Consider the following 13661-nt stretch of genomic DNA (forward strand, 5'->3'; position numbering starts at 1 on the left):
GGATAAAGAGTAAGCAAGAGAAAGAGATACACAGTGAGACAGGCTTAGATGGACAGGGTAAGTGATTCAGACAGGTTGACTGCTAAAAAACAGAAAGATTTAAAAATTTGAGAAACAGACAGCAAAGTAAAGTGAGCAAGCCAATGAAAGGGTAAAAGAAGAAAATAAGGGGACCAGAAGGTAAGAGAGAAAATGTGACAGAGTGACAGGCTGTCAGAGATGAAGTTATTTGAGAGGCGGGTGAGGCATAGACGGGGGATTGAAAGATGGTAGACCCAAAGGTAACTTCTGTGTTCCTACTGGGATATTTATGTTGGGAGTTGGCAAGAAATCAGACATGATTTAGAGCTCATCTGGATGGGCTTCAACACCACCTGCCGACAGAGGAAAATCTGTCTGTAAGGAGAATAACAACAGTGCACCGCTGGCAGTCACACACACACACTCACACACAAACACGCTTCATTACATCATTTACATCACTTGCATTCGATGTACGTTCAATAATCACTATCCGGTTGAAACGCTGGCTTTTAAGACAATGCACTGGGGCAGTGATCCTAAACGTACACACAAGGCAACCAAGGAGATTTTTAAGAGCCAACCGTGGAATATTCTTGACTACTTAAATCAGTAGTCTGACCTCAGCCCAATCTACCATGTGTTTTACATGCTAAAGACAAGAGAAAGGGCAAAAAGCTTCCACAGCAAGAAAGAAGTGGGGAAAGCTGCAGCACAGTCCTGGCATACCGTCACAAAGGAAGAAACGGGGTGTAGCTTTTCATTTTTTAAATGATATATTTTTGGCAACAGTGTCTTAGCCTTGAGCTTCTAGGTGGGCATTTAAAATGGCTTGGTCGAGCCGCTGTCAACGTCCCATAGTGAGAAACTGACCGATGAACATCAAAGTGTCGAGCGTCCAACGGTGAGAGCTTTTTTCTTTCTCAGCAACATAGTGTAACAACATGGTGTAACATAAGGTAGGGGACTGCCCAGGTCACAGATAAGAATGTCCCCTACACAGACACACACTAACACGCACACACATACCACACCCACACACACACACACACACACACACACACACACACACACAGCTGATTAAGTGGCTGTTGGAAAAGACAAATAGGCTATTTTTAGTGCCTAACCACACAGATATTGCACCAATCAAATTACAGCAATGACATTGTCAATGGTACAAAACATTTGTAACTGGCATACACTACATAGACGTATTCCTGCAGATGCAATCTCACAGAATCACGCACACACACATACACATGTGTACCTGTATGCAAAACCCGGTGAAATACACACACATACTCAGACATGGCAGCTCTGCCCCACACATGCGTGGATACGCTCGCTCAGTCAGATTTTATCCTGGAGCATCCATCATACACATAAGCAGTTGTAATTTGTCAGGAAGTCTTGTTCCAGTTCTCCTTCTCTCTCTTTTTCACGCTCGCTCTGTCTCTCTCCCTCTGTCTCCCACTCTCTCTGTATTGACCTCTGTGTTCGAGTTGACTCCATAAAGCAGAGCAGAGCGTAACGACAGATAAATCCTGAGTGATATCTCCGGCTGACTACTGATGCAGGGGAAACATCAAGACAATCTGATATTCATATGCACAACATCTAACACATAAACACTATTTATGGGCACCGGAAGGAGACATGCAGACATGGTATAACCGATAGAGAGAGAGTCACTACGAGACACAGGGTAGCAGGGAAAACGATTTGAAAGGTAGAGGACTGAAGGAAATGGATGGGTGAATGAGGCAAGGAGACACAAATGAGAGCCTGTGGGTGGGGTGACACAAAAAGAAAAGAATAAAATGGAGAAATAAAGGGTTAAAGAGTGTGATGAAGAGAAGAGAAAGAGGATATGATCAGTTTTCCCCTTCTCGTTGTCCTTCACAGCAGAGGACAGACCGTCCTCCAGATAGCGTTAAAGCAGCTCCCCTGTAGCACTTATCTCATGCCAAGTCACGCTAGAGAGCAGAGCAATATTTCACTCTAATTCAGGTCAGTTGCACGCATATATCTTGCATCTACCCCATTCACTCTGCCTTTATTTTTTTTCAGGGAGAACTGAAGAACTCCTTAAAATTGCAACTAGTTATAACGCTTTGAGATTTATTCTACAACCAAGGTCTTGACTATTTGGAAAGAAGAGAGTTGCTATTGGGATAAAAAAAAAAAACCAAGAAACAAAAACAAATCACTTATGTGTATAACTTTATGGCTAAATGCCATGCTCTACCGAAAGCAAATTTCACCATTCTAGGCTGTGTACTCATTGAACTAATTTGAGTTGGGTTGTTGATACAACATTAGACGAGAAATACGAATGCTGTTATTCCAGCGTTGTAAAGAGGCTGTCGCAGCAGAAAACAGTACATAACTGAGCAGGATCAATAAGTTCTGATATATCTAAGGAAAGGAAAACAGCAGTGAAGATTTTTTAATTGAGGAAAAGGGAATGGACAAGCATAGAATTTTTTAGGTAAAACAGCAGGGTGGCAATGCTTGTTTTGCCCTGTTTATGAGCAGTGGAGTGGACTAACATTAGGGTATGTCGGGTTAAATCTTTGCTTGAGGTAGGCTGTTTATTTTTTTCCAGTCATGACACAAGAGCGAGCTGGCATTGAGGCATTCAGGTGGAATGGTTTGGTAGAAAGAGCCCTTTCAGGCAGGGTACCAGGGCACAATGGTTGGATGGAGATATCTTTTTTCAGGCAGCTCACTGGTGAGGACAGCTGTAGAGATTAGTCAGGTGTAAAATTGTACTGGGGAGGAGATATCTTAATTTTGGTTGAGATTCCGCAGAAGAGTGGATTAAAATCTGTACTTTAAAAATGGAAATTCTTATTTAAGAGTGTTTGCAATCATATAACAGACATTAGAGCCACAGAAAGTAACTACTGCACTGTAAGTCTACGAAAGGCAGTCAACACAGTGTCTAAAAATATTTTTCCACCCTTTTGAGTGCCGAGAGTTGTAAAAACAGTATAAAACTGATAAAGTTTTTCAGCCTTCAACGAATGCCTCGTTGCACTTCTTGGATGTAGAGGAAAGTCCATTTCAAGGGAGTAAAATTCGCAACCCTGTGCATGCCAGGCCAACCATGCAGGAATATTTTTATTTTAACGTATTTTATATTATCTATCGATAAATATAAATCAGTCACAGGACTGAAGTTGCCAAAATACTTAAATCATTATGAAACAGCTTAGTTATCCAAACGCTACATAACGCATTGTAAATTTATTATTCCGGGAATGGCTAGCTTAAATGTTGAATACTCAACCCACAATTCTCCTGCTGGCAATGAAAAAAAAATGGGATACATTTTCCATGAGAGATGAAGCATGAAAATTATAATTTCACGCTTTGAGTTTTTATTATAGTTTTTGCTCCAACTCTATAAATAGTTAGATTTTACATGTAAGTCAACTGGGAGATATAAGACTTCCTCTCAGCTAGCCACTAGTGTCCATGGTGATGCAGTTATGGTGTGATTTCTTTGTTTGTTTGTTTTTTTTGTTCTGCAATTTTGGCAGAAGAAACAAAGCAAAGCTTATGACTCAGCAAAGCAATCACTGTATTAGTCATTTCAGCAGCAGTCACTCCCACACTTTGTTTAACAGTGCAAATTTTCAAAATGGCGCTGTAGTGTAGTGGTAGCATTCATGGGCAGCCTTGTCGGTTCTGGGGTAAGGACACCTGATAGACCAGGATGTGCCCAGTCTGTCCATTCTGTGTCAGTCTCAATCAGACCATCATGACAGGAGCAGCACTGTGTCACAGGTCGGCTGCCAAGGCTTTCCCAGCAGTGGCGATGCTCTGCCAATGTTACTGTTTGTGTGCATATGCATCTATTGTCATAATGTTGGATGTGAAAAATGTTTTGCGTGGTCTGTGTGTGTGTCTAGGAGTGTGTGCATGTCTTAGTTGTTTTGGTGTACTTTGGTATGCATGCCTTGTCTTCCAGTTGTGCAAAATTGGGTTGGATCCTGGTTCCAAGTCGGTGAAATACTTTGATTCATCAAACTCTTCGTCTGACGAATTTTGTATCTGGCAAAACTTTTGTGGAAATTTTCTGTTGGTTTCTATTGTGAATATAAAACATACTGTGAGGAGCTTTAAGTTATATCTAGATATATTTACTGTATAACTTAGTTAAAATTGTTGATAACCAAACCAAAATACATCTCATTAGGGATTTCACAGCATTCACATCTAATAACTTCAGTTCTGGATTCAGATCAAATGCTTTTGGACCTGGTCCCATTGTGCATTAACAAGTAGCATGCATGTACCTGTGAGTGTAGTGTATATAGGTCATACAGTATAAGGAGCGCTGGTCAGTTGTAATTCCTTGCTTGGCACTTAGAGGATGAGAAACTGATCGCAGCACACGCGACTTATTTTCCTGCTTTAAGTAAATCAGTTTGTGATTGACAGGTCCCGGACATGGAGCTGTCCATCCCCTCAACTGTTGATTTCATCAGCATACCTACCTCCACTCTTCAGGCAGCCAGTGGGTTAACCCTGCTTTCAAATCAGCATCAGCTGCATCTCTGAGAGCATTTATTAACAATGGATATTTTCCAGAACCTAATAATATTGCTGGTTTTCTCTCTATAGCATGCCTGAGATTGCACAAACTTAAGTGATTAGTTTTGCAGTGGCACAAATTGCCCCGAGGTAGATTGTCAGCGGCGAGTGCAGGAGGTCCTCAGGAGGAAAGCGTTCAGTCCTCCGGCTATTTAATTATGAGGGCGGCAGACCCCTGGGTGCATGGCTTCATTCTCCCACAACAGTGGCTCACTAACAAACTGTGTTGAGTGCCTTTGATTGATCTGAACTCATTTGAGGTGGCTGTGAAAAGACAAAGGCAGTGACAGAAGGAGGGAAGGGGAAAGGAGGGGGAGAAGAGGGCAGGGGGATTGGTAGGAGAGGAATGGAGAGGCAGGAGGGATGGAGGGAGGAAAGATGGAAAAATCAGGAAGGGGACAGGTCAGCAGGGAGGGGAGCATCGAGGCAGGGAGGGGGAATGAGGGATGAAAGGAAGCAAGACATGGATAGATGGCTGGAGGGATGGGCAGAGAGAGGGGAGGGGGGTGGGTGCTGGTGTCTTTCCTGGCACTGCATTTTCCTGCAGACACAACATCCACAGAAGTACACACAGACCCAGGAAGCGCATTTACACACGAGCCCACACAAAAACACACTTTGTTAAACTGTTGTTAGGCCTTCCACGGTATCAGGGGAGCAGAGATGTGGATGTATTTGCATAAGTGGGTATTATACTCTGAGCCAGTGGACAGCAGCGATGGCTAAAGTAGATAAGATAAAGCTTTCATTCTCGCTCTCTCTTCCTCCCCTACCCTGTTACCACACACAAACTCCATTTATTGCTCATTCTCTTTTTTCTCTCTTTAACTCAGGAATCTTGTTCCATTTCCCACTCTGTCTCCCTGCAAACGCTCTCATCAACCAAACACACATCCATCCTACATATTTGTTGTGCTGCTAACATTTGCCACTCTCTTGAATTTCCTCCCTTATCTGGTTTAGTTAACTCCCAGTGTGAGAACTTTTTCAATTATCCCTGCCTCTACCTCTGAGGGTTAGGGGCGAAGGCACGGTTTTGGCAGGATAAAGAGTCCGCAGAGGAGAGAGGGAGAGGGGAAAAAGAGAGGGATGGAGGCAGGAGGGGAGGGAAGGATGAGAAGTTGAGGGAGAGATTCCGCAGCGTCTCCGTTCCAACAAGTCATCTTTCATTTTTATGATTTCAATCAAGTGTCCTTGAAGCCAAAATATACTCAGATCATGCATTCTTATCCTGGCTGGAAGGCTGGGATACCTCTAAGTATAATACCTGCGCTTCTAATAGTGTGTAGGATTTTAACGACCGTCAATCTGGTGCTGCCACTTATTAGCAAACAGTGTCCTGTCCCTGCCCAGCTCTGGCACACATTGTCTCTCAGTGTGCCTCTCTTTGGTATCTTCTCCCACACCTTTTAATTCTCCATTTCCACCTCTCTCTTTCTTCCACTCACACACACTCCGTCTTTCCCTTGGCGGGAGACCACTGCAGTTCATCACACGCTGTGCAATATGGTACAGATTGGGATCACTAAAAGAGTATTGCTATGTCTCTCTGTTTCTGTCTCTCATTTTCTCTCTCTCTCTGTGTGTGTGTGTGTGTGTGTGTGTGTGTGTGTGTGTGTGTGTGTGTGTGTGTGTGTGTGTGTGTGTGTATGAGTGTGTGTGAGGGTGAGAGAGAGAGAGACAGAAAGTGTAAATTTGCTGAAGAGGTAACCTTGACCAGAGAACTCTAGCTTCAAAACGTTAACTGTGTGTTCCATGACAGTTACAGAGTTTTACGACTGCGTAATTCCATCTGCCAGAGTCTACCCCACTGGGACGCACTGTGTGTGTGCGCGTGTGTGTCTATGTGCTCATCCAAGAGCGCACACAGCAGGACTGCCCCCTGTTCCTTCAGCCATTCCGATTCCTTGTCCCATTTCCATCATGTTTTTTTCTTATTAGGACTTGTCTTGTCCCCTCTCTGTTTCTCCATGTCGCTCCTGTTCCTCTCCTTCTACTTCTGCCTTTCTCCGCTTCTTTTTCCTCACTTCTTTTCCCCCTCACCAGTTCTACTTCTTGGTCTATCTATCTCCCCCACTCTCCATTTTTGTTTTACCAGTCTCCCTGTCTCAGCCTTTCTCCGCCTCTTATCGCTTTCTTTCCCCCCTCTTTTCCTCCTATGTATTTCCCACCTTTATGTGATTGCTGTTCAGAGCCATCAAGCCCAGAGCTTGTAATACCCTGACCAGAGTTATTTAGCCATGACAGGTAGGGAAATGAAATCTCCACTTGGCGATGTGTGTTTTTTCTTTTCGTTATCCCTTACTGTTTCTCTTTCCTATTTATGAGACCCTGCTGCAGGGCTATTTTTAGTCAGCTGCCACCTTCTCACTGGCTTGTAAAACCTGACCGCCAGACGTTCACTTAGGCAGAAATTTTCTATCATGATTGCAGGTTGATGAATGATGTTGTTATCTGAAGTTGTATTCTGGCATGAATAAAAAAAACACAAGGCTGTCATTTTTTTGTAACGACTTTTGAGAAGGACTCAAAACGCAGACTTCCTGCTTTTGGCTGATGATTGATGGGGAAAAAGTCGATAAATTGATCAATTTATCATCTGCGTCTCACTCAAATGCATATTATATTGTCCTTAGTCTTCCTGGCAGTTTGGTTCTCGGGATGGCAGTTTTGGTTTGTCTGTTGCCCACCATTGTGGTCTAGACTGAAACATCTCATCAAATATCCTATGGATTGTCATGAAATTTTGTACAGACGTAACAATGTCACAATGAATAGGCACATAAATGTATCCCTAAAGACTTTTGCGTTCCCTTGACCTTAGTTTTAGCACCACCATGAGGTTGACATTAGTGGTTTTAATTGAAATATCTCTTCAACTATGGATGGATAGCCATGAAATTTAGTACAAATGTTCATGCCCCCTCGGGATGAACTGTAATGTCTTTGGTGATCTTGGCTTTTAATCTAATGCCGTCATCAGGTCAGCCATCTAATTTGTCCAATACTTTGATGTATGATCAAACACCAGCAAAACTAATGACATTCCCATCAGCCTCAGCTAGCTTATGTATTGAGTGCTAATTAGCAACTGTTAGAAGGCTAACACACTAAAATGGGATGGTGAACGTGGTAAACATGTTCACACTGAGATTACCATTTAGCTCAAAACATCACTGTGCCAACAGAGAGACACACTAAAAAAAAAAAGCCCAAGACAAAGGTACATATTGCCCCAGGGCAAAGATGGAGTGGGTTGTTGTTTCACTTCAAACCAGAAAACTATGCTTCTGAGGACTTGTTTGTATTGTGTTTGTAGGGTTATGCTAAACTGTATAACTGTTAATATGAACCATTCTTGATCTATGTAAAATGTCAGCCCAACCAGTAAAGGGGCTTCTGTGGGTGCTGCCAAAGGCCGTTTGTCTGTTGTCTGTCTGTTCTGCCGATTCTCCATTCTCATGTGTAATGCCATGCACAGTTTGTACGCGTAACAGACAAGTTGGTCACTCCACCTTGCGAGCAAAAAATGGTGCGATTATGTTCCCTGTAACTCCATGGTTTGTACCCAAACAGAAAATGAATCAGAGGGGCCTATTCTAGAGTTCCCATATTTCTTTCAAAAAATTTCAGAGTCTGAAACGTTCCCATACCAGTCCTAGTTCCATAGAACTACTATGTGGATGGAAGAAGTGGATGTAGTAGCATAGAGGTTGTGAGAGTACAGTAGAAGGTGCTTTTTTAGCAAAGAGGTAGAGGATGGAAGAGGTCTGGTGTGAAAGTGCTGAACGCTGAACTTGAGGTAAGGTGAATACGACAAATGTCGTGCATCGTTGGGGGATATTTCCTGGAAAAAATTACAGTTGGAAAAAAGGAAACTTTTCTGAAATGGCTCTTTGATTTTCTGTAGAACTCGTCTTTCTTCAGAGCGCACTGTTTCCATCTGCATGTTTTTTTTCCCCCCAAGCTCAGAGGCCCAGCTGAGGTGACAGATCGGTCCCAAGGAAAGGATAGGCTGCCTGATATTCAAGAGTGGAAGAGGTGTGATGTTCTGGTCCGTAAATGTCATTTTATTTCTTGGCCATCTTTCAAAAATTCATTCTCTCTGTATCTCTCTTAAGGGTGTAGTTTTACACACACACGCACACACACACACTCTCTCTCTCTTTGGCTCTCTCTACCTCAACCCTCAGATGCTTAATCTGATATTAAATGTACTCCCAAATGCTACACTACCCTTCAGAGCTCCCATTTACCTCTGAGACACATGCGTACCTGCCAATGACACTCCCTCCTCTCTCTTCCTTGCTACCTTTCTCTTGCTCTCAGGGTCTCTTAAGTACAGGAACACACCTGCCAAAGACATTGATTTCTTCCCCCCACCTTCTCTCCCTGTTTCACTCACACACACAAACGCACACACACTGCCAGTGCCACAAAGCTCCTTTTCCCTTTGAGCAGCCTCCCTACAAATGTCAGGTGGGGTATTGGGGGTTGAAGGAAGAGGAAGGATGGATGTTGGGGGACGATGGGTAGTGAGTGAGAGATGCACACATCAGACACGAGGAGGATTTCACTTTCGCGTGAAATCACCTTATCAGACTGGTGCAGGGTATGCCAGCTGGGAGAAGACAGGAGGAGGAGGGGCTGAGCGACAGGAGGGAAAAAAATGTTCTAGACACTGTAGGCTTTGATATCCTGGCTACGAAATATAATCTATATTGAAAAGCAGATATTTTATATCGATGAATCATTACTAGAAAGGCTAACTTTGTCTGCCCAGAACTGTTTAAGTAGTTCATTTGGACGTGGATATGTTCTGGCCAGGGGGATTGGGTGTCAATTTCATGGTTACTTTGTCCATTACACCAACCTAAGCTTCAAAGAAATGTCTTAGATAGAAAGAAGAGCGTATAATCGCCAACATAATATGTGCTCACGCATGCTCATGCATACTATACACAGTGTTGGCATAATCTCCCCTGCTTTGCAGTACAGTATGCACAGTATGCACATGTGGCACATACACCCAATATCAAACCTATGTACACACATATACACAAATTCTGCTATGTGCTATTTATTATTTTGTTATTCTTCATTTTGTTTGTGTAATATTAATTATTCATTGCCTCTGGCAGCCCACAAATATCATCCTAGGAGATTAATATAAAATTTATCTGTCCCACTTCCTCGCCAGAATGCTCACTTGGGCCCGTGGTTTACCAGACACTAAGCAAGAAACGTATTTGCTATGCAGGAGAGCCACTGACAAGCCGAAGACCTAAAGTTGAGCTACAGTAATTAAACATTAAGCATTAATCAAAATGAGATCGTTAATCTCGCCACGATTATCTGTGATATTTTGTAAATTATGTGATCCTCGGGGGAAGGGGATGCATGCTAGGGCATGCACAAGCTGACAGACATATACACACACTGAGGGAAATTTGCATAGTCCAATGTGCAAGTGTATTTTTGTGTGTTTGCGTGTGTGTGTTTAAGCTGACAGGCCAGCTCTCATTGTTCTTTGATACCCTTTACATGTTTCAATCAACATCAATCAACAGTTGGAACGCAGCTCTTCCTATTAATTCAGAATGAAAAATGCAGCGGCAGAGGAAGGGAGAGGGAGGGAGGACGTTTACAGATCAGTGAATATTGCTTTCCATTCAGTTAGAACTTAATAGGGTCAACTGTCATTTTAGACGGAACTTCGCTGACCTATGCACACCACACTCACATAGACACACAAATCGTACAGACTCACAGCTGCTCCCCATAATTGAAAGATCACACATTGCAGAGGTGTTTGCCAACTAAGGAAATTAAGTTTGGCTCCTAAAAGTCCCGCTACTTAGGAAGATCTGATGCATGCAATCTTTTTTATGAATCTAAATTGGAGGTGACTTTGTAGACTGTTAAACTCTGAGCTTGCATTTACAGAAACATTATTGCTTTCTCTTTTTCCCTTTTCATTTCTGCTTTCAGCTTTCAGGAGCAGAGCTGTGGTTATCACTGCGTTTTGTCAAGAGACGGTCTAGGTTTCGGGCTCTGAGGCGAGTCTGGGTCTTATCAGTGGCTCACTTTGTTTCTGGATATTTCTGTCGCCTTTTAGTAAACGCACAAGAACAGCCAAACACACTCTTCCACACACCGAGTTGATATCGTGTCATACACTCGCACAAACATCAAAGATCTATGTTTTGTCGGTCATACATGGACACCCAGACACAGAGTTACTCACACAATCATACACGTGCACACTCAACAATCAGCACCACAGAAGTTGCTATCTAATCACTTTATTTTTCTCTGAACTGACAATAGTTGTTTCACTCTAAGTGGGCCACCCTTGCGCCTTTGTTGATGATAACAGTTACTTTCCACAAATATGATCTGCCCCAATTATACCCCCTGGCCAGAACACTAATGACAGATTAGTGATTAGGACCTAGTGCAGAGATTTTGCCCATCTATTTAATGTGGCAATTAAGGCTGAAACCGATGTAATAGAGTTACATTAGGGTAGATTAGTTAGATTAGGGTCTTAATTTTTCTGTAGCTTAAAGGGAAGTGTCCTAATGACCAACGATGGTATAGTGATTACAATTGCACATAAATGGGGGGTCTTAAAGTCCTGTTGTCTTAGAATCAAATGGAACACGCCACAGCTTTCATTTCAGTATTTTCCCAACTCTGCACGCAATGTAACTCAGCCTCCAAAAATGTCTCACTAAAGAGAAACTTCAAAAGGCACCTGGACTCGATCAGAAAAGACCCAATCCGAAAAGATGCATTTGGCTAAATCAATCACGAATCATGAAACAATGAAGACTGGAGTTTAGTCCATGATCAAGGCTGGAAGTTGGCAGATGCCCAGGGCTCTCAGAACTTCCAGGGTCTCCAAATGCCCTAGGGGCAGTAACTATTTGGAAATTGTTTCTGTCAATTTGGCTAATTGCAAATTTGTTTGGTAATATGCAAAAAAAAAAAAAAGAAAAAGAAAAAAAAGAAACTCAACTAAAACTAAAACGATGAAGGTCTTAGTGCAGCTCAATTATTTATCAGTCTAGAGACCCTTTTTTGTTGAGGGGTTCTATGTGAAAATCTGGGTTTAATTTTTAATACCTTTATTAATTCAGTTTTTTATGCTTACATGGTACATATTTCTAAACATAGTCTATTAGTGCTTTATCAAATGACCAAAGGTAACTGCACACAGCAGGGTAGTATTAGGAGTACTAGTCTTGGCTCAAGGAAGAATATAAAGAGGCTGGCTTGTGTAATCTGTCACAGTCGTTCATTGGTCAGTGCCTTACAAAAAACTCTTGCAAACAAATACACCACTATGGTTAACGTTTGGTTAGGTTTAGGCCACAAAACAATTTGTTTAGGGTTAGGGAAAGATCACGGTTGTTTTGAAAGGTTAGGGAAACGTTGAGGTGTAGGTTAAATTACTAGTTTGTTAAAAAGTTACCCTGTGCAGTTTTTGACCTCTAGTAGCGCTACGAAGAAGTCTATTTATGAATGGGTCACCGTTTTCTTTGTTACGTGCACACGCACGAGGACACACGGTCGATGCATACACAGTCCTGCCAGTGGTTTCACACTATTCCATTGCTCGACATGTGGCAGTAATGCACCATTGTACTTACCAATGTGCCAACAAAGGCAGGGAAGAAAAAGACTGTAAGCAAGTAAACATGGATATAAATGAAACAGGTTTGAAAATGTTTTTGGTGAGTGACACTGAATGCAAACATAGCTGTTGCTTGTCTACAAGAAAACTCCACAGGGGCACCTTTAAGGTTAGGAGACCTTTGTCTTCATGGGTACAACTCGGTTAGGGTTGGGGAACAATCATGGTAATGGCTACAAGAAACCGATGTGTACTGTCAGTAGGAAACGGGTAGCAAACAGCAGTCTCCCATGGTAAAGTCTGATGTTTTGTTGACCCATCTAACCACCCTGACCTCCAAACTCTGCAGCTGCTAGAGGTCTTGCCACTTGAATATAAGCATATTGCGTTTTTTGGGCATTTGCTAATACAGTTGATACTGTAGTTTTTCTTTGGAGGAAAGCCTCTCTGCCATCTGCTTTGTATCTGTGGATCAAAACAGGCCCACAGCTCATTATCTGCCCAGGGGTTTCCTTGTGGATTAATTAGCCCTGTCTGTGATATGTGCATTAGTTACCAAAAATGCCAGTGACCAGGATTGGAAATAAGAACAGGTCAAAATTGAAGGAGCAGTATTGAAATTTTTCTTGCATGGTTTCAGATACAAGCAGCTTTGTGAGTGTGTTTACACGATGGTGTTGTGAATGGAAATGAAATGATAGTACAATTTTGTCTTATAAATAAACCCATGCGTGTGCCTCTTTATGGTTGCTTAAAGGTTAAATCTGAAGCGAGAGGCTGCTGCATACTATTAAACCTATGCAAGATTAGTCATCAAAATGACTAATGGCACATTTTCAAGGAAAAAAGGGCTCAGGGGCTATGTTAAGTGCAAGGTTCTTGTAATATTACTTGCAATTCTTTTAATCTGCATCATCCCCCGAGGGCATGTTAAGTATACCACTTAAACCCAGAAAAAAGTCCTTGTTTATTAATGCGTTCCTTAAGTGAGTAGAGTGACAACTTATTATCTTGTTGAACACATCAGTTACACTCACCATTTTTGCATTTAGATCATGCACAAATCTGGTGTGATTTACTGTAAAAACAGTTAATGAGCAGGTAGGGATTGAGTGCTTTGCTTTTGGAAAGAAGGATGATAAGACATAAAACTGGGGTTGTATAAACTTGAAATTTGGTTGTTTGGTTATCAGATATTTGTAACACTGCACCACTTGGCCAGTTTCTTTTTTCATTATAGGAACAGAAAATATAATGCTTGTTTCTAAACATCACAAGCTTCACAAGAGCATTTTGCATGCAGGTGAACTCTATTCTACAGAGGTTTGACCCGGAGATCAACGTAAACTGTGATTGAAATGCACTCCTCCCTCTGTTTGGATGAATACTAAAG

The 13661-nt window shown here is 42.2% G+C and overlaps 1 protein-coding gene across 1 annotated transcript in view; it reads left to right on the forward strand.

Annotated features, from left to right (window-relative positions):
* The window catches only part of LOC120795657 (glutamate receptor ionotropic, NMDA 3B-like), a 61612-nt gene that overhangs the window by 7247 nt on the left and 40704 nt on the right, over window positions 1-13661 (forward strand). The window lies entirely within an intron of this gene.

This window comes from Xiphias gladius, chromosome 10 (assembly GCF_016859285.1).
Source record: "Xiphias gladius isolate SHS-SW01 ecotype Sanya breed wild chromosome 10, ASM1685928v1, whole genome shotgun sequence".
Taxonomy (NCBI): domain Eukaryota; kingdom Metazoa; phylum Chordata; class Actinopteri; order Istiophoriformes; family Xiphiidae; genus Xiphias; species Xiphias gladius.